The 22,951-nt window shown below is 40.7% G+C and overlaps 1 protein-coding gene across 1 annotated transcript in view; it reads right to left on the minus strand.

Annotated features, from left to right (window-relative positions):
- The window catches only part of ADGRG2 (adhesion G protein-coupled receptor G2), a 109,467-nt gene extending 107,440 nt beyond the window's left edge, over positions 1–2,027 (minus strand). The window contains exon 1 of the mRNA XM_080910345.1: positions 1,973–2,027. The gene's annotated coding sequence lies outside the window, so the exon portion shown is untranslated. The remainder of the gene's footprint in view (positions 1–1,972) is intronic.
- Positions 2,028–22,951: the final 20,924 nt, after the last annotated feature.

Genomic DNA, 22,951 nt, shown 5'->3' on the forward strand with positions numbered 1-22,951 from the left:
ACACACAGACACACACACACACACACACACACACACACACACACACCACTGATGCTGACTCTGCATTCCCTCAATGTCTTCTAGTAGCTAGACTTGCTTTATCCCCCATTTATTGAAAGTCACCTTGAAGGGATGTGGGAATCTGATCAGCGCTGACATGGTGCTGAGGCATGGAAAACAATATCCCTGAATAGCTACAAAATTTGGCCGCTTTTTTCCCTCCAGCTTTGCATTTGACCCATACAAGCAGCCAGAGTAATGTTCACTTCATTCTACATCTCACCTAAGCAAAATCTTATGAGCCACTACAGACCCCCCAAATAATTTGGAAATACACACCTTTTCAGTTAGCTTCGAGGTTATTTTCATACACACTTAAGTGTACCAAATATTAACAAACTCCTAAAACTGGGTTGTTTGGGGTGTTTTATTGTTGTTGTTGTTGTTTTGAGACAGGGTCTCATAAAGCCAAAGCTGGCTCTAACTTCATAGCCAAAGATGACCTTGAATTCCTGATCATCGGGACTCAATTTCCCCAGAGCTGGGGTTATAGATGGGCACCACCATGCCCAGCCATAATTAAGCTCCTTTAAAATTAATGATGCTCTTATTGCACCATTAATCATCAATATTAATACCAAAAGTAGCAGATTCTACCACACTATGCATAGCAAGGGTTCCCTAAGCTTAACGTAGCTGAGAAGTTCGGCAGCAGGAGAATAACTCCAGAAGACAACCTAACAATCTGCCCAAGCAGATCAGACACAGTTTTGATACAAGACAAGATCCACCACATAGTTTGTGGAGCCCAGAACAAAACAAAACCAGATCTTTAAATATATATATATATATATATGAAGAGTTAACACAGCATTAAGCCAAGGGCAGGTAGTAAGTGGGTGAAACCAGCTGGCTTTAGTCATCAGAGCCTCTCATGGCTGGAAATTTGGTAAGAAAAGCAAAAACAAAATATTTCTCTATTAAATGAGTAGCAACTGATTGATTGGTTTCAGCATGTGTGCCCTGTGTCTGGGTTAGAGATGGCGTTAGAGTCTTAGAGTTTTGTTTTGTCTCTTGGCCTCCCACTTTTCTTAAGCTTTTCAGATATTAGACAAATGGAAGTTCTGTCGAGTCGACCACAGAGTGTGATCCGTGAGGCAGCAGAGCTAGCTGAAAACTTGGACAGAAATACAAATTCGTGGATCCCACCCCAGACCTACTGAATCAGAGCCTCATTTTAAAAAGCTCCCCAAGGGATTCATACACTTGTGCCAGGCCAGACTAGTAGTGTTCCTGTAGAAGCAACCATGGGAGACTTCGGTGTCATGCTTCCTGTGTCTCATGTGAGGCGGGTCAGCTCTTTCCCCTCACTTTGTACATGGTTCTAGAATTTTGAAACCCAAGCTCAGGTGGAAACATGTACAACCCAAGACAGATGATCTTTTCAGACGATGATCATCCCGATGATCATCCCTTGGTTCTGGGATGCCAGCCCATCTTCCTGCGCAGGGGGCCACCTGCATGCGGGTGCTGTGCTCACTCGTCCTGGGTCTTAGGCACATCTACACCCTTCAGTCTTACTCCCCAGACAAGGTAAACCGAATCCTAGGGAGTAGCGCATTAGCAGACCACCCTCCAGAGTAAAGCTCTTAGTTACTTCGCGCAAAAAACGTGGGGAAGGTCTGAGATCATTTACAGCTTTGAGATTTGCAGGTTCCCTCTCAGAGATAGCTTGGTTACTTTCCCACCGCACGCGCTTTCCCACTACAGAGCCCAAGATCCGCTGGGCTCCAAGCTTTGCCTCTGTCTTTCCAGACGGCCCAGGAGCTCCAGCTCAGAGCCTCCAACCCAGGGAGTCACACCAGTCACCCTCCCAGTCATCAAGCCCGCCCGGCCCGTCGCCTTTGGCTCAGCGGCTTAGGTCTTAGGACCCGGAAAGGTTCAGATCCCCTTTCTCGGGCTCCAAACTCACCTGCGGGTCCTGGCGACCGGCTGGCTGCTGGTGCCCTCGGGCCCTCCTTTTCCCCTTTCCGTCGGGCCGCGTCTCTCCTCCTCCTTCCCGCCGGCTGGGCGCCGCCCCCGCCGCTCCCGGACCACTTGCTCTGCAGCTGCCCGGCCCGGCGTGGCTCGGCGAGCTTTCAGCTTGGCGGGGCTGGGCGTGGAGGTGGGGAGCGGGCGGGGCGCTGACACCGGGAAGCAGCCCTGTGGGGGAACTTAAGCCTAGTCAGTGGGGAACCCCTAGGAAGCAAGGTAGCTAGCCGGGCGTGCTTCCCCATCCCAGCCTCCACCCAGCTGCTCACCTTTAGGGGTCTCCTCGGTTCCCCAAAGGCCCGGTCCTGGCTACTTTGAGAGTTGCAGGCTCCTGATAGGTGGGAACCCTTGCCCTTTGCCAGAATATTCCTAAATGCAGAAACCAGACCTCCCCCAAAAGGGCAGGGTGAAAGAAACATTCTGGTAGGGAACCGTGCTCTGTGGTTTCTGATAGTGAGAAACTAGGGGTCCTCATCATTTTCCTGACTGCTTGGTGGGGGGGGGGGGCATTTGGGAAGGTGTGGCATATAAGACCTTGCTTTGGCTTCCTGTACCTTTTCCCACGGTCAGTTTCCTCCACCTTCATAGAATAAAAACTAGATCTGTAAAATACAGATCACTCAAACAACTCAGCAAAGTATTCCCATTAAAAGGCAGAATTAAGTATTGAATCTCAGGTAGAGACCAGGAGAAAATAGAAGCTGCCCGAATTCCTTTCCTGGGTCATTCTAGTCAGATAATGCCTGGAGTTGAAAGTGCTTTACAACATGAAAGCATAATTCTGATTTCTTAAAACTTGCAGGGAATTGAAAAAAATGTTTTCGTTATGTCCAAACATGAATTTCCATCTGTATTCACAATCCTGAGGATCTGATATTTACAAAGGGCAGATCTGCAGAGTGGATGACCGAGTCTGCTACATTAGCCTCATTGAACAAGGTTCAAGGTATACATTCTACCTGGCAGGATGGGTTGAATTTGTTTTACAAACACCAAGTTATTAACACTCACAACACTATAGCTGGGGAAATGAATGGTCAATGTTTTCAGAGAGACTTTTTCTTCAATGGATTAAGGGAGATTTAATGGAGAGCAGGAAGCTCATCCAGGTTACATAACAAGCCAGAGGTTGTGGTTGGGAGTGGGTAATGTATTTAATAAACAGACTGCATGTCATCCCAAAGGGTTAAAGTGGTTGTTTGCCTTATTATAAAACAGATTTCATCCTGTATAGAGCCACAAGAATTCTTATACTAAGCTAGTTAGATGTAAATTGCTTCTAGCATTTTGGAGCTCTGGCAGAATGTATCCAAACTGAGTACCATTATTGTATGGTGAGCAATTTCCCCTTAGATTCAGCTTTGATAGAAATGAGTTGTATGCTTACCAAGAGAGATGAAGTAGAATACCATACCACAGGATTTGTGCTAATTAGAAAATGCCCAAATGCCCATTGGCCATAGAACACACTGAGGGCTCAGCCTGGTAGAATAACCCCAGCTTCCCTGGAAACTGGGGCAGGAGGATAGTGAATTCAAGGCAAGGCCAGTATGGGCCAGAGTACATTCAAGAACAATCTGGGCAATGTAGTGAGAGTCGCCTCCAAAGAAAAAGTAAAAAGAGGACTGAAGTGTTGCCTAGTGGCATTAACACTTGCATAGTATGTGTGAAGGTCTAAATTCAATCCCCACCACTGAGGAAAGCAAGGAGGAGGCTGAAATGTGGTGGTGGTGATGGCAGTGGTGGTGGTGTCATCACAAACTAGGCTGCCAGGCTGCCAATGAGAATGTATGAACCCCTGCTGTGTTCGGCATGGATGGAACTCATAAGGAATAGGCGTGAAGGAAGTCAAACAGCCATATATGTTGGTTCTGCTCACCACGGATATCTGCTGTCAGAGGTCAGGATAATGGTCACTGCTGAGCTAGAGGGGAGTTCCCAGCAGAGAATGAGGATTGGCAGGGTGCACATATTTCTTGATCTTGATCTGGGTGCTGCTCACATGGATTTCTTTATTACATTTATGAACAAATTCATTGAACTGTTGTTCATCTGCGGTGTGAACACTTACTAGCTAGTGGTCACACTTCAATAAAAAAGTTAAAATGTGGGCTTCTAATATTTAAAGCTTACATTGTTTAAAAAATAATACCAGAATAAGCATGCTTTCCCTTTAAACATCTAGCTATAACACACACACACACACACATACACACACACACACACACACACACACACCACACTTACTTTAAGAAAATATGCCTCAAAAACAAACATGAGTCAGCCCTTACCCTAAAATTAAAAATTCATATTTTGATCCACTTCCAGTCTCTTGCATTCTCTTCTTGACTCATAGATCAACATAACTATGACAGCACCTAAGGAAAAGGAAAGTGGTTAGGGCCTGAGCCTTCCAGCCAGAGAGAGGCAGAGAGCTCTGCCTCTCCCAGGAAGCAGCTCTGACTCCCAGCCTCTTACTCAGGTACTATCTGATAGTATAAAGGAAAATTGTGGGTGGTCAAAATTCCTGCTTAAATATGTATCCAAAGTAACCAGAGAGTGGGTAACTTTGGCCTTTCCCCCAACAGATTCTTTAAGCTGATGGCAGAGTTCGATCACCAGCCACAGGACAGTTAACAAGCATGGCAGAGACTGAGGAGATAGAGTAGGTACCCTTTGACCCTCTCACTGGAGGACTCTGTGGTGTTAGGTTTTGGTCAAGAGAAGAGGCATAGGAAGGCAGCATTACTGTACTCCTTAGAACCTTAGATGTAATTGACCTATGGCCAAATGGTACACAGACAAAGCATGTGATATTCGAAAGCGTACTCATTATTTCCCAAAGGCAGAAGAGCACGACAGGAACATGTGGGTCAGGCACAAGTGAAGACAGTGGGCTGGTGATATAGAATATAAACAATCAAAATGAATGACTAACATTTTTAGATTTTCTCATATTTTGTATACAAATCCCCAGGGCCACTCATGGTGAGATGTGGAGGTGAAGAATAATGAGGCAAAAAGACACTGAGTAGCTTCTGTCAACCTCTGTGGCTAGCACAGCATGACTCATGGACTCCTGTGTTCTTAACACCTGCATAGGAAAGAGAACAATAGCATAGCAAAGCTACCTGATATACAATCAGGAAACTGGTGGTGGTCTACCAATTTGGTCATTAAGTAATTGACATTTTCACTGAAATAATCTGGGTCTTAGCTCCCCATTTATAAAAGGCAAAGGAAATAGTGGAAGCAATTAGAACTAAAGTGGTAGTACAAAGGTTGGTTGGTTTGGGTGACCTAGGCATCCCTTTCATCTCCATCAATATCCCCAGATCACAAGTAGCAGGCATCAAAAAACCAAACCAAACAAACAAACAAAAATATGATACTTATACAAATAAGACAAGAAAACACCCTTAGCCAAGATGGCTCTAAATTTGCATGTGCACACAGTCAGATCTTTCTTATAGATATCCTATTACAAAATCCTACTCAGAAGTCTCTTCTAATTTCATTCATTCATTAATTAAATCACTTATTTTAACTGAGTATAGCAGTGCACACCTGTAATCCTGATGTTTGGGAGGTTAAAGAAGAAATATTATGAGTTGTGGGTTTCAGCTCAACCTGGTTTATATAGTGGTGTGTGTGTGTGTGTGTGTGTGTGTGTGCGCGCGCGCGCGTGAATGCCTATTATGGTGGGGCATGCCTGTAATTCTAGGACTTGGGAGGTGAGGCAAAAAGATTATGAGTTCAAGATCCTCACTGGCTACATAGCCACTAGATCAGTTTGGGCTATGTAGTACTATGTCTCAAAAAACAAACAAACAAAAAACAAAAAAACAACCAACCAAACAGTCATGAAACTTCAATCCTATAGACAGCTGAGGAAATCTAGGAACAGAAGCGGTCATCTTCCCCAGGGATCAGCACACCAATTAGTTGCTCAGTGCTAATCAGCCCTGAATATAAACATACCAGTAGCGTTATACAGGTTGACAAGTTATATTTAGGAATACATGTATGTATACAAATACATAGATACGCACAATAACAATTAGTTTTTAAAAAAAGAGATCCTAAATTTGAAGGGGAGTAGAGGGGGTATATGGGAGGAAGGAAAGGGACGAAAGGAAAGGAAAAATATTATAATTAGGTTATAACCTCAATTAAAAAATTCACAATGTTAAGAAAAACAATACAAAAGCACACTATGAATATTATTTTACACATATAGTGAGGAAAGCCTGGTTTATGCTGAAGTAACAAGCAGCACTTAGAATAGCAGTGGTTAACACAGCAAAAGATTTACTTCTTATAGTATGTGTTCATCATTGAAATAGGGACTTTATATAAAGTATGAAATTGGAGTTTTTGGGAAAAGGAGGGATGCACTCTGGATCAAAAGTATCTTAGATGCCCAGTCTACAAGTGTACCATTTCTTCTCTGACCTATCAACTGAAGTGTTTATACAGTGTTCCTAGGCAGCAAAGACCAGGAGATCCATGCCCATGTCGGCCTAGGAAGAGAAGAGATGGAGATACTTGGAGAATATAGATGATGATTGCCACACCTGCTAAGTGCCAGACCCTGGGAAGAAAAGAAGAACAAGAGGTGGCCTTGGTTATCTAGATACTCACTCCTAGACAAGACAAGCAGTCTCATCTCCAGCGACTTCTCCCCTTCTGGTATAGGCGTTGGTAGATCTAGGTGCGAAATTAGTCACTGCCAACTTAAGTGAAGTCACCATGTGATACAGAAACATTTTTCTCTAGAACATTGTGTTAGCTGTAATGGTGGTGAGCTGATTGCACAATGGAGGAGATAAATAAATCATGCATTCTCTTGAGAGGCAAGAAGGCCTTCTTTTGTTAAAAAAAAATCACTGAATGAAGGCAGTTGGGCATGCTGTCATTCTGTTCAATGAAAGTTACAAATGGCAGTTTAATGAAAAATAAAACCAGACTTTGGCATAAACTAAGATGAGGATGGTGGGACCAACCCTTTTTGAGAATGTGTTCCAGTTTGGAAAGGGTTGAATGTGGCCCTTGGCCAATACAAATAATTAGAAAATCCAGAGGACGCAAAAGGCAACCCAGTCAATCTGCACACTAGGATTAGCTGGTGAAACTAACCACCACCCTGGCTGGCAATGAGCAATGGCAAGGCAGTGGGTTTGGGGTGGGATAGGATGAGGAACTTTTCCAGTTATTGAGAAAGAAGAAAATTTATGGGCTCAAGACATATTCAGCTCAGTGCTAATACAAGAACTCTAAATAACCATGGCCTTTTGGGGTTGGGGGTGTGGGGTGATGGTGGTAATCTATGTTATCCCGAACACACAATTTTAAATGGGTTTTCTTATCTTTTGAAACCATACAGCTCTTTCCAGAGAAAAACATCTGGAGAAAGACTCCCCATACTACTCTAGTTTGCCTTATCTACTCTCTCCAGGAGAAAGATACTATGAGACCATTTAAATATTGTTTCACTGCAACCCTCCTCTCACCAAATCTTGCTTGCAACAAATCTTACAGTGGCTTTGCTATTTCTTTCACCCCCTATGTAAATAAGGTTTGTGTTTATGCTGGATAATATGTCAACTTAACACAAGCTAAAGTCATCTGAGAAGAGGGAAGCACTGTTGAGAAGTTGCCTTCATAAGTTGGGGTAGTAGTCAGGACTCTAGGGCATTTTCTTAATTAGTGATCAATGTGGGAGGGCCCAGGCCATTGTAGGTGGTGCCATCCCTGGGCTGGTGATCCTGTGTTCTGTAAAAAAGAGGGCTGAACAATCCATGATGAACAAACCACTAAGTAACACCCCTCCACGGCCTCTGCATCAGCTCCTGCCTCCAGGTTCCTGCCCTGTTTGAGTTCCTGTCCTGACTTTCTTCGAAGATGAACAGTGCTGTGTAAAAGTAAGCAAAGTAAAGCCTCTCCTTCCCATGTTGCTTTGGTCATGGTGTTTTGTTGCAGCAATAGATACCCTAAGACTGTTCTTATTAAAGACAACCCAAGGAATAACCTTTCCTCTTCTACTCTGTGAAGACATAGCTAGAAAACAGCTGCCTATGGTGGTTTAAATATGCTTGGCCCATGGGAAGTGGAGTTATTAGGATGTGTGGCCTTGTTGGAGGAAGTATAAGTAAGCACTTTGTGGTCTCCAAGTACTCAAGCTCTGTCCAGTATAGAAAAGATCCTCCTCCTGGCTGCCTGTAGAAGACAGTCTTTCTGGCTACCAGCTCCTTCTCCAGCACCATGTCTGCCTGCACACGGCCATGCTTCTGCTATGATAATGGACTGAACCTCTGAACTGTAAGCCAACTTCAATTAAATGTTGTCCTTTATAAGAGTTGCCTTGGTCATTGTGTCTCTTGACAGAAATGGAACCCTAACTAAGAAACTGCCTATGAATCAGAAAACAGGTCCTCACTAATTCTGAAGCTATCAATGTCACAGTCTTGAAGTTTCTAACATTCAGAACTATGAAAAATAAATTTGTCATTTAGAAGTATCCAGTCTAAGATTTCTTATCTTTATTGACCTAAGAGCCATCAACTTCTGTCTACCAAACTAGCTCTTCTCAAGTCTTAATGTGTTTGTGAATCATCTAGGAGTCTCATTAAGGCTAGGGATACAACTCACTGGTAGATCACCTATATGCACCCACAATCCCTGAATTCAATGCCAAGCACTGGAGCATGTTGTGGGGAGGGGACATGTGTCTCATTAAAATGCAGATACTGCCTTAGTGAGTTTGGAGTAGAGCTTGAGATTCTGTATTTCTGCCATACAATGCTGGTTGATGCTCTTAGCCCATGCTCCCCGCTCTTCTGGAGGAGAAACTGCACTACCCTGCTTTAGACATTCCCATGACATTGCTAGGTGTGGCAGCAGCCTCCTAATTCACCCCTTGGTCTCTCAATTGGGAATGGTCCCATTGATCTCCTCGAATCATTCCACAGCATCTCCTCTTATCTGCAAGATCTAGCCCACACTCATGGCATTCAGAGTTCTGTAGGAATCTATTCTCAACTTGGGCCCCCATGTGAGTCCTCAGTTCCACTTGGAATTTCTGTACTCTCTTCCTAAACTATGCCCATTCCCACTACTTTATTTTTATGTTTGCTCTGCCTTTTTCTTGACATCTTTGCCCTTCAAGAATACATTTGATTTTTGAATCTTGCACTTTTCTCAAGGGTTAACTCAAAATCTGCCTTGGCTTCAAATGCCCTTCTCTCCCTGTTCTATAAACTCTGACACTGTGTGAAAATCCCAGGATGCCAAACAGCAATCATAGCTCTTTTCTGCCCACTAATTCCTGTAGCCTTGATTGGTCTGCACCTTTCATTCATGACACTTTAATTTCAGTCTTCAACTAGAACCTCGGTGCACAAAGAGCAAGACCTGGAGCTTGCTCTTCTCCCTATGGTGTCCGTGCATGTTTCTGGACAGAGCAGTTGTGTTTGACAAGCAAAGTCATACTAGACTATACTGAAAACTCTAAAATCCAGTGCCAGCTGCATGAATACTGACCTAAAACAGGATAACATCCCCAAAATCAAAGGAACTCACAGTTCCAAAAGGCTGAGGCAGGGAGGAGAAAAGTAGAAATATTGCTTTTAAATGCTGAGAACCAGAAGCAACACACATCACATAATCAATTGACCCATACTAATTTCATATCTCCAACTTCACTGAAAGGAAGGCTGGGAAATGTAGGAGACTCACTATACCACAGATCCCAATATGATCAAAAAGCCACTTAATTTTCAGTTAGTTCAAGTCTCTTTCTCCAAGCCTTCTATAGCTATATTAGACTTTTTGCAAGAGTGGATGACCAGGGCTACAGTAGACATAGTTCCTGATTCATATTCTCAAACCCTTTCCCTCTCCACCCTCAGCTTCCTTTCCCCGAACAAATTTCCAACCAACACACTTAATTTACTTGTTTTGTTTATTGTGTGTCTCCACCCAGAACCAGAAGCTAAGTTTCATAAGAGCTAAGCTTTGAAAATTATTTTTGTTGTTCCCTTGTCCCCAGTGCATATTTGCTATTTAATAAGTAATTGACAAATGAAGCCAGGGCTGGCAACACATAACTGCAATCCTAGTAGACACAGGAGGACCAGGAGGTCAAGATCATTCTTGGCTGCATAAAAGGTTGAAGCCAGCCTGAGTTAAAAGCAGACTAGTGTCAAGAAAAAAAAATAGGATAGGATAAAACAGAAAAACCTGGAGAATACCTAAACTTGTGAATTGTGGAGTCATAGAAGGGGGGGGGGCAGTGCTTCAATTTATTGCTTTTCTTTTAACCATGTGCCTTCATAGATGACATTGCCCCAGCTTGACTTGCTGCTCAAAGGAGACATGCGTACTAACTGCCAAAAGTTACTTTCTCCAAAACTGAACTTTCCCTGTCTTCCTATGATTATTTGTACACTCAAGACTAAGACGAGGGAACGATACCGGTGCCAGAAACTCCTCTGCTGAGTCTCATCTATCTCTTGATAGACTTGGTGCCCACTGCAGGCTGAGCAACTCATTGGAAAGCAGACTACCAAATAGTTTCCAGGGACACTGCTATTGTCCCTCCACATGAAAATAGAAAGCTTAGAAGCACAACTTATTCTCCAAATCACCAGGCTAGGGGCCTGCTGTCCTAGAAAAGAAGCAGTAAAACTCCTCTCTTGCAACATAAGAGGGGCCCTCAGGAATAGCTTTAGTGCCCTGTTTTATCCTGCATTCTCCTGGCTCTTCATTGCATGAAGTAAAATGGGATAGTAGCATGATTTCTGTATCTTTTCTAAGAAATTCCTCTTTGCTGGCACATAAAATGACTCTTCTGGATTCCTGCCATTGGCCATGGAGCTTTAACACATTGTTGTTGGCTCAGCTGGGGAGACAAGATGAGTAAAATAGTCTCCAAACTCCTGTGGAAACACACAGCAAGTGTTTCCAACCATACTGTATTATTTGACCTAAAATATTTTCCCCCTGCTATTTGCCAACCCATGTGTTACTTCCCCCAGAGCTCCAAGGGAGCCTCCTTTCTCAGGCCCACAGCTGGTGACTTACTAAGAGGGTCCATGGGCCAATGGCCACCACTCAGTATCTCAGTGACATTTGATAAGGTAACTCTCATTTCTGGATCGCTAGTTTCATGTGGCAGGTAAAAGAAGTATTAGAATGCTTTTCCAATGTTGATGGATATCAAAATCATTTGGACTGCCTGTCAAACCTAAGGGCTGGACCCCAACCCTAAGCTTGCCAATTTAGTAGGTTTAGGATAGATAAAAGGTTTCCAAGATCTATGTGGACCTAGAGGCTTTTTCAATGAGTCTATGTCAGTCTGAGTCAGGGATCTTTGGGTACAAGTGACAGAAACTTGACTCAACTAGGTTAAGTAAGAAAGGGAATTTATCAGCTCAAATATTTCGGCATGAGATAGGTTGGATTGATTCTGAATACAGGAATTCAAATTATGTTATTGGATTTTTTTCACTTGCTTTCTCATCCCCATCCCAGCCCCACCCCATTCCAATGTCCCATGCCAAGGCTTCTTCCATACGAAGTACCATACATACCTCTAGCTTATATTATCCCAGACGCTAATCTCAGAAAAGAAAGAGAAATCTGACTCTCTGTCCCAGGGACAAACTCTGATTCTGATCTGCCTTTCTGGTAAGGGCAAAGAAATAAAAGCTTTGGCTAAGCTGAGAACACACACTTTCTCTGCAGTTGAGGACTACCAGGTAATAATACATAGCATTCTTCTCAAATTATAACCTCTATATTTATATCTTATCCATCACTCTTTCATTTATCTGTTTTGTCTATACTCCAAGCAGAATGTTGTGCTAAACTCATCATGATATCTGTCATTTCTTAATGTTCATGTGAAATTACAAAGCTCTTTACAATCCTTTTTTGTCTCTGAAAATACAACCGTGTACCTCTTTTTCTTCTCTCAAAGTAATATAAAAATAGGGACTATATAATTTTATATTATCTATTTTAACTGTTCTTATTGTTAAATATTGCTTAATCTTTTTCAGAGAGTGTTCCTGAGATGGCTAATCTTCCTTGTCAATGGGACACACCTGGGAAAAGAAAGCCTTAGTTGTGTAATTGCTTTAATCAGAATATCCTGAGTGCATGTCTGTGGGGCATTTTTAAAAATTGCTGATAGATATAGAAGAACCCAGCTATCTGAGGGCGCCGCCATCCCTGGGCAGGTCTGAGATGTATAAAACCATAGACTTGAAAGCCAGCCAGTAAAGAAGATTTCCTACATAAGACCCTGCTTCTGCTTGATTTCCTTCCCTGGCTTCTCACAATGAATGAGTGTGATGGGAACATGGACGCCAAATAAACCCTTTCCTCCCGAAGTTGCTATTGGTCTATGTTTTAACACACCAATAAAAGGCAAATTTAAATAGTACCATAGACTTTAGAGAGCTGACCATTTCATAAGGATTATACTCCCTTTTGTTTTTAAAGAAAGATAAATATTGCGCTCTAACCCCTGATTGCAGCACAATGGTTCGTTTTCACCACAGTCCTCAACAAAGTCCTGGGTTCTTTGCTGTTGTTGCTGCTGCTGCTGTGGTTGTTATTATTATTAGCATATATCAATCATGATAGATTTTTTTTCATGTACATATGTTTTGATCAGATTTACAATTATTACCTCTCTTGTCCCCTTTCCACTCTTCCACTTCTTCATCCCCCAAACCCCACTTTCTACTTTCCTGTTCCAATTTAAAAACCACTGAGTTTCATTAGGTTTCTTTACAAGAACATGGGTGAGGGGTTCCTTGATAGGAGCATGAGCACCTTACACCCCTAAAGAATCTCTCTCTCCATCCTCCAACAACATTGCCTCCTTATAGATTTACAGCAAAGGTGGAGATTGTTGAGTACCTCCCTTGCTCAATGACATGATATTGAGAGGGTCTAATCTTGCGTAGAAAGCCTGGGTTCTTTATAGTAAGCACTTACTGTTTGGGAACTTCCATTTATTTCCTTACTTGTTAAAGAATAGGAATGTCCTATATACGTGACACCTAGACTTAAGCACTGGACTGAACTGGGGAACTTAAACACTGATTTTGTGAGTCCATTCTTAAGAGAATCTTTTGCTATGCTGGAGAGCATCTCCATTTTTAAGATCTCTAGGTAATTAGAACTATGAGGTAGATGAATACAACTTCAGCACAGAGTTCTGGAGGCAGAATAGTAGCTTGTGTGATTAGGCAAATCACTTACTCTCCTTTCTACTGGCTTCCCTACTTGTAAAATAGAGATATTGATAGTACAAAAGGTTATTATGAGAAAAAAATGGGATGATTCATTGGAAACTTGATAACAGATTATGGTTTCCATCTCAGCGTAACTGCATCATCTGGGTGCTTGCTATAAATGCAAAATGTGCTTTTTAATAAAATTGCCACATGGTTCTTTCTTTAAAGTTTTTTCTTTGTGGGGCTGGAGAGCCATCTCAGTGGTTAAGAGCATTTACTTAACTGCATGCAGAGGTCCTGAGTTCAATTTTCAGTACCTTTATTAGTTGACTCTCAACTGTTTGTGACTCAAGCTCCAATCTGTCTGGCCTCCACAGGCACCTGAATTCTTGTGCACATAACCATAAACAAACACTCTCTCGTGTTCCCCCTCTCCTCCTCCTAACAGTCCACATTCTACTTCCATGTTCCAGACAACATAGGCACACCACAATCTCAGCATTTGTGTCAAGATTTAGTAGATAGCCTGGCATTCAGAATTCAGAAGAATGAAAATAGATCCTTTCTTATCTCCTTGCACAAAGCTCAAGTGCAAGTGAATCAAAGATCTCCACATTAAACCAGGTACACTGAAACTATTAGAAGAGAAAGTGGGGAAAATCTTAGAACATATAGGCACAGGGGAAAATTTCCTGAACAGAACACCAATGGCTTTTTCTCTAAAATCAAGAATCGATAAGTGGGACTTAATGAGATTGCAAAGTTTCTGTAAGGTTAAGGACACTGTCAAAAAAAACAAATTGACAGTCAACAGATTGGGAAAAGATCATTACCAGTTTTACATCTGATAGAGGTCTAATATTAAATATATACAAAGAACTCAAGAAGTTAGACTCTAGAGAATCAAACAATCCTATTAAAAATGGGGTAGAGTTAAACAAAGAATTCTCAGCTGAGGAACATTGAATGGCTGAGAAGCACCTAAAAAAATGCTCAACATCCCTAGTCATCAGGGAAATGTAAATCAAAAGAACACTTATTTTCCACCTCACACCAGTCAGAATGGCTAAGATCAAAAACTCTGATGACAACAGATGCTGGCGAGGATGTGGGGAAAGAGGAACACTTCTCCACTGTTGGTGGGGTTGATAGCTGGTACAACCACTCTGGAAATCAGTCTGGTGGTTCCTCAGAAAATTGGACATAGTACTAACTGAAGACCCAGTTATTCCACTTCTGGGCATACACCTCAGAGATGCTCCAACATACAATAAGGACACATGCTCCACCATGTTCATAGCAGCCTTATTTATAATATCCAGAAGCTGGAAAGAACCCAGATGTCCTTCAGTAGATGAATGGATACAGAAATTATGGTACATTTACACAATGAAGTACTACTCAGCTATTAGAAACATTGACTTTATGAAATTCCTTGGAAAATGGATGTGTCTAGAGAATATCATCCTGAGTGAGATAACCCAGTCACAAAAGAACAGACATAATATGCAGTCACTGATAATTGGATACTAGCCCCAGAAAGCTCTGAATGTCCAAGAAACAACTCACAGAACATATGAAGCTAAAAAAGAAAGGCCAAAAAGTGAAAGCCTCAGCCCTTCTTAGAAAAAAAAAACAATAAGTGTATAGCACCCTCTCAGAGTGTGATACACCTAGATCTTAAATCATGAATAACTCAAAAGCTAAGAAGATAGTTTTGTGGCAATTTTTTGGTATTTAAAAATCATTATGTTTAATCTATACACACCAAGAAAACTTTGACTATTTCTGTTTTGTTTTACATATACTTTATACTTATTGTAACTAGTAAGATTTCAATGCATACTATCAAACCTTTAAAAAATCAAGTACTGACAAAAATATTTTCATATAGTTTTATGCCAAAATGTTTTTAAATATCTGTACATGTATCTCTGTTTTTTTAAATAAAGTTGTAAAAAAAGATTTAGTTGATTGCCCCAGACAAATATTCAATTGATATTAGTCATTACTAGTTTCACGGAATAAATTTCAAGGTAAATCATTGTATTTCTATCCCTGCCCAAAAATTATCTCATAATTAATGTTATATTTTGATAATTTTTGCTAAAATAAAAATGTATTCCAAAAGTTACTCATTACCAAAGATGAGAAGTACAAATATGTTTTAATTATATTGGAAAATTCACCATAACTAAGTTTTATTCTGGGTTTTTTGAGTAAATTAAATAGGATTTCCTTCTTTTTTATTGGCATATATTGATTATACAAAGTAGTGGGCTTTGTTGGTGTCTTCATAGACATATACAATGTGTTTTAATCACAGTCACTCAATTCCCTCTCTTGTCCCCACTGAAATAGGATCCAGTTCTACATTGCTCGTATTTGGTGCACCCTTCAGGGGTATGGTTACTTTTAAACTTGAGGAAGATAACCTATATTTTACCTCACCAGAATTTTATCTTGGTATATTTTATTAGAAATACAGCTAGTTAAGATAATGAAAATATCATTAGTGTATTTTTTGTTCACTTTTGTTTCAAATGAACTTGTTGTGCCTTCACTTTGAAGGAAGCTAACTTCAAGTAAAACCTGTCAGCCAGTGAACTCCCAATGATGCCAAAGGGAATGGATTGTTTATGTTTTTCAAGAAATCAACAGAATCCTAAACTCCAAGCTCTCTAAATGTAGCAACTACATTTAAAACTTTAAAATTTACCAAACTCATCATGAGCCACTGAGAAGGTTTTTTCTGGCTAGTCCAACAAATTTGCTTTTCCCTTTTTTTTTTTTTTTTTTTTTTTTTTTTTTTTTTTTTGTGGTCTTGTATATTGACAGCTTTTTAAAACTGACCAGGAACCTTTAGAAGTTTCTTGGTGCTTTTGAAACAGTCCAAATTCTTCAACACCACCATGAAGATCTAAGATTCCTGATATTTATAGAGTTAATATCAGGTGCTCTGTTCCACTCCTTACGGGTGGAAGCATTTTCTAGCATCTGTGATGAGTACAAAATGTCAGCAGCCAAGGTCTTCCTTACCCCTTTGTCCCCTTTTATAAGAGCAGAAGTTTAACTTATGATTGTTAAGGATATAGCCTGTTGTTAGTGAACAGAACTATGTAAGTCATACATGTTTGTTCTTGCTTCCAATCCCAGCAACAAGGAATGCTGAGATAGATAAGACAATCACCACAAAGCCTGGACCACAAAGTGAATTCCAGTTTAGCCTAGGCTGGAGTGCCTCAAAGTAAACAATGACAACAATGACGATGAAGATGAAGAAGAAGAAGAAGAAGAGGAAGAGGAAGAAGAAGAAGAGAAAGAAGAAGAAGAAGAGGAGGAGGAGGAGGAGGAGGAAGAAGGAGAAGAAGAAGAAGAACAACAACAACAACAGCAATAACAATAACGTCTGAACTTTGGGCTTCTTGCTACTTCAAGTGTGGTACTAGAGCCAGCCCCTTTTGAGATCCTTAGAAATGCAAAATTTCAGATCCTAGTCTAGCATTCCATTTTTTCTTAGGCTAACTTAAAACTTCCTATGTAATCAAAGGTCAAGCCCAAGGCAGTATGCATGCCATGCACGTACTCAATCAATTGAGCTACATCTCCAACCCCTTAAAACAAATTATTAAGACTTCCACAGCTTAAATATTTTTTATTTTCCCGTATTTTGGGGAAATACTTATTCCTACACACTGGGTTTTCTTATTTTAAGTCATACCCTTTATTCATCATTCCAGAAAGTGAGTCTGAAACTTGAGGATTAGAGGACGTAAGGCTGTTCCTTTGAGCCCCCAGGGACAGTGTGTCAAACCATTGGTTACACCCCTTCTGAAGCAACAAGCTTCTCTTTGTCACTGTGAAGTTCCTTTGTGTCTTCAACCATGGCTTTTGTACAAAGAAAATATTATTCAGAGGCTAATTTTGTTCTTGGAAATAATATTCAATTCAAATTAAATAAAATTTTAAAGCTGAGATATTTCTTAAATTTTTAAGTTCAGTTTGTTGATCTTAGCATTTGCCTTATAAATAGAGTTGGATTTTATCAAAAGTGTGAAAGGACTTTTATAATTAGTTATGTTTTTAAAGACAATTTAAGCCATGCTTTTACATGCCTCATACTTGGTTTTCTAAGTGCATCCATTGTTTCCAACCACTTTCTTAAAGAATGTCATTGACTCTAATAAACCTAGTAAATAGATCTCTAAATAAGTTCTGTTGAAGGTTCTAATGTTGTTGATAAGAAATGATAAACTGGTTATTGCAAACCTAAAAATTTCTCACGTACACATCTTCAATTAGAAGCACAAGGCTAATCAGTTAGATAACCAAATAGTTAAAATTAGATATTAGAGCAAATAAACACAAAGAATTCACACATGCAACACAAAAAATAGAAACACTATCCATTGCTAACCCCAGAGGCTTGGACTGCCCCAGAAACAAGTCACAGACTGTGTGAAGTTCAAGAAGAAGGCACTGCCAGAACCTTACTGATAAAGATGAGGATGCTTGCAGCTAACCATTGACTGAGCATGGAGACTCTAATAGGAGAGTTAGAGAAAGAACTGAAGAAGTTGAAGGGATTTGCAACCCCATGGGAAGAACAATACCAACCAACCGGAACTCCCATGGACTAAACCACAAACCAATGAGTACACATGGAAGGACCCATGGCTCCAGTTGCATATGTAGCAGAGGATGGCATTGTCTGGCATCAATGGGAGGAGAAGCCCTTGGTCTTGTGAAGATATGCTTTCCCAGTGTAGGAGTAAGCCAGGGAGGTGAGGTGGGAGTGAGTGGGTGTGAGAGGGAACATCTTCATTGAGGCAGGGGGAGGGGGAAATAGGAAAAGGGGGAATCAGGAAAAGGGATAACATTTGAAATGTAAATGCATAAGATATCCAATAAAAATGTAAAATAAATGCTACTGGCTTACACAATTATTTATTTAAATAATCACTAATTCTTTCCAATGAAAATTAAAAAATAAAATAAAAATGTTTGTTTAATACCCCATTTGATAGGATTTCACAAAAATCTCTATCTTCAAAACTGAATATATACTTGTCTTATGCACTCTTTTCTTCTTTCTTTTCTCTCTTTGGACTTATTTTTAGGCAAAGTCTTATATAGCTCAGTCTGGCCTTGAACTCTCAATGTAGCCAAGGATGATCTTGAATCCTGCCACACCCAACATTACTGCCTCCACTTTCCAAGTGCTAGGATCACAGGGTACCACCTTGCCCCCAGTTTCATTTGGTTCCAAAGATCAAAACCAGGGCTTCATGAATGCTAAGCAATCACTTGGCCAATTGAGCTACAACCCTAGCCTGTGTTTGGGCACTCTTATAATCTGTGTTTTCTGTTTATTTCCTTTGCTATGGGAATAAAAATCTAGAATCAGACTTGATAAGCCACAATTATCTTAATGTACACAAGCTCACAGTAGAATGTAATCCAGGAGGCAAATTGGTGCCTGGAGCATTATAGCTCTAACAAGAAGCTACCACTGCTTAGTCACACAGTAGACAAACGTCAATCCTATCAACTTGGAAACTATATGTAAGAATTCCAGTGGCTAAGAAAATATGAAGCATGAGGGCTGGGAAAAGGAAAACTGGATTACATTTATATGACATTTTTTAAAACCCCTATTATATGTGTGGTTGCCTTATACATAATTTGATACCAAGTTATGTCTAGAGATAAAGCCTCCCAGGACAAGTAGTTAAATATGTTTTATTACTTAGCCTCTAAGAACATGGGAGTCAATGTGAAGCTGTAATTCAAGCTGGATTTCTAATCTCTGTTCTCATTTCAAACACATGTTGATTTACCCGAACACTAGATCATTTATCCATCTATAAAAATACATCCTAAATATTCAAGTTTTCCAAAGAGTGCATTTGAGCTGCCAAACACCTAGAACTACCAGTAGGGGCTGGGGGGAAATCCTCCTTCATTGGCATTGCAAAAGCCATGGGCAGCTCCTCATTGAAGGTTGTCTCATCACATTTTCCATAAATGCCCCCAAATGTTTATTTTGGTTTAAATGGATAAAAATTGCTTGCTGGTTACTATAATGTGTGCTTGTGTCAAACTGAATACCAACCCTTGAGAGTTTCTTACTGCACATTAATGAATAAGAAGCAGAAATTCCATGGATCAACTCAGTGTTTGTGAGTGTGTATATACAGCCAATGTAGATGATCCTGGAGCCAGACTTAAAACTGTCAATACCTGAAAATTAGGTAACTTTCTGTATAAGGTCAGCTTCTCCCAGTCAAATCCAAATGTTTAAAACATTCAAAACCCTAGAAGATGGAAGTAAGTAGAAATTTGTGTGGCTAGGATCTGTGTAATTTTGAGATCAAATACTACCTTATTGCACAGGATCTCAACTAGAAATAGAAAGTATCCTCAGGTAAAGTCTGTAATGACCATTGATCAAGGAAACTCTACATGGAGAGATATGGGTAGGGTCAACATGGTAGAGTACCCAGGAGCATTTGCTCTCCCTGATCCAGAAATGGAAGGGAACAAAAAAAAAACCTACATTATGATCTCCCAGTAAGAGCTGGAGCTATGGACAGAGGACTAGTTATAATTGTAAAGGGAGACAGAGTTTTCCCATCCCCGGTGTCTTCCAATCTCCTGTGGTGACTCCCTTTGGGCAAATCCAAACAGAATCCCCAAACTAAAGGCAAAGGGATCAGGACAGAGCAGGGACCCAAATGGGCCAAGATAAAGACAAGAAGTGATTACAACAGGATATCAGAGTGTTACAAAATATAAAAGAATAGGAACAATGATCTCCAAACATCTATTTGACAAGCGAATGAAACAGTGCATATATAACATGGATCACAGTCCTATCACAATGGTGAATTAGTTTGGATTACCCAAGATACAATTCACAAGAAGGAACAGCAAAATGCAGATGCTTCAGTCCTTGGAAGGGGGTACAAAATATCCACAGAAGGAAATATGGAGACAAAGTTTGAAGCAGAGACTGAAGGAAAGATCATTCAGAGACTGCCCCACCTAGAGATTCAGCCCCTATACAGCCACCAAATCCAGACAATATTGTTGATCCCAAGAAGTACAAACTGACAGGAGACTGAGACAGCTATCTCTTGAGAAGCTCTGCCATGTCATTGACAAATACAGATGCAGATGCTCACAGCCAACCATTGAATTGAGAACAGGGTCCCCAATGGAGGAGTTAGAGAAAGGACTGAAGGAGCTGAGGGGATTTGCAACCCCATAAGAACAACAGTACCAACCAATCGGAGCTCCCAGGTTCTAAACTACGTTCCAAAGAGTGCACATGAATAGACCCATGGCTCCAGCTCTATATGTAGCAGAGGATGGCCTTGTTGGGCATCACTGGGAAAAGAAGCCCTTGGTCCTACTAATGTTTGATGCCTCAGTGTAGGGGAATGTCATAGTGGGGAAGTGGGAGGGGGCTAGTGGGGGGGGGTTGTGAACATCCTCATAGAAGCGGTGGGAGGGGTATGGGTTAGGGAGGGGGTTTATGGAGGGTAAACCGGCAAAGGGGATAACATTTGAAATGTAAATAAATTACATTTAATAAAATGTAAAATGAAAAACAAAGAAGGGTCAATTAATGATAGGCAGTGGACATTTTTGCCTGCTCCGTTTTTTCTGTTTTTGAGATAGGGTCTCATATCAATCAAGCTGTACTGGATCTTTATATGTAGCTGAGGACTTTAAATTCCTTAGCCTCCTTTCTCTTCCTCCCGAGTGCCAGGATTACCAGAATGTACCGCCACCCGGCATTCATGCAGTTCTGAGAATTGAACCCAGGATGCTGTGTGTGCCAGGCAAACACTCTCTCAACTGAGTCACATCTCTAGCTCTTACACCCATATGCACACCTAGATCTACAGTCTTGTTATTGCATACGCTATTACTGATGTGCAGTAAGTTCTGGATCGTACAGCAGTCAGTGTTAAGATTTATAACCTCGTGTACATGAACCTTAAAGCTGACTCACCTAGGTGTCTTTTTCTATTAAACTATGTGAGTTGCAAAATAAGTGATACACCAGACAGCAGCTTCTTCATGTGTAAGGCTGTGTGGTGACAAAAAAAAACTATTTGGAAAATAAAACACAATCAATGAATGCAAAGGAACCCCCCCCCAAAAAATAGAAAAAAAGAATATGTCAAAAGCCCAAATTCAAGAGTCAAGATCTTTTTGTTAGAACCTTTGATTATAATTTCAAATCTTCATATTAAAATTTCCACATTACTGAAAACAAATATGAAATATATGCAACCACTGAAGCAAACAGCCTGTCTTGAATACAAACATACACACAAAAAACATATGACTTTATCAGATTGATAACTCTTTTGTTTTTTTTTTGTTTGTTTTGTTTTGTTTTGAGTCATGGTTGTCTAAGAGACTTTCAAAACATTGTAGGTTATTGATGTTGCCTTTGGTTACTTCTAAAGGTGGAAGAAAAGCTCCTATTGATGGAGACACAATGAACTTCAGACACATGACTCAGACACTTCTGTGAAAACTAACTTGAAAGTCCCCGAGGAAAGCTACATGGTAACAGAAGGCACCATGCATGCTTCGTAAGGAGGGAATTGTCCAGTGGTTATACTGAACCATGATGCCTATGGACCACAGCAATGACAAACAGGGCATGAGAGCCCCTAAGGCTAAGGTAGTGCTATGTATGCCTTGGCAGTAACCAACAGCTCTACACTGGAACTAAAGAACTATTAAAACAGGGATGGGGACGGGTCATACCTGATACTGGCAACTTTGCTAACTACCCTGGGTTTATGAAGTCTTGGCTCTTATAGTGGTACACACTGGTAGGATTTGTTGAAGGGGGCAAAGGCAAGAGGGTAACCAGTAAGAGTCTGAATCATTACAGGTAGACTCATAAACATTTATGTAACCTAGCACCTTCAGGTCTCAAAATTCTTTCCCACCTGCCTTTGATGTCTGAAGTTCTTCTCCAAAAGAACACAGCTTTTATTTCTGTTGCTAAAGCAAAGACGAGAGGAGAAAAGGGCCCTTGGGAAAGACAATGTTGGCCAAGAGTTCAGTTGCTTCCTGAGAAGAAAGTATTGGCGGACAGAGAAGGAGTGAAGGCTTTGCTGAGAACCACACAATCAGGAGCAGTGGCAATGTTCCCCAACAGCCCTGCCAGGGAAGGAATGTCACAAGGCTTTTGTTCAATTGAGAAGGTTGTGATTGATGGCATTCCGAGTTAGCTGGTGGGACTGGAATAGCTTTGATTGGAGAAAGGGCCAGTGCCAACAAGCCAGTTTTATGTATGATCACTACAAGATGAAGCCAGTACAGAAAACTGAAATGGAACTTTAGTTGTACCCTGGCATGATAATGTAGAGATGTAAATATAGTAATATATATTGATGAAGGTAGAGACATTTGGATATCTGACTGGATATAGTTTATATATGAAACACTAAATATATGGAATCTTTTATTCTCTCAACTGTATGCATATGTCATAAATAATGTATTAAATAGTCCATATTTTTCATTGATTGAAAGTAGATTTTTTTTATACAATACTCTCCCCCAGTTTCCTCTCTCCCAATACCTCCAAAATTCTCCCCACCTGCCCTTTCAACCAAATCCACATTTTTAGC

The sequence above is a fragment of the Micromys minutus genome (genome assembly GCF_963924665.1).
Source record: "Micromys minutus genome assembly, chromosome: X".
Taxonomy (NCBI): domain Eukaryota; kingdom Metazoa; phylum Chordata; class Mammalia; order Rodentia; family Muridae; genus Micromys; species Micromys minutus.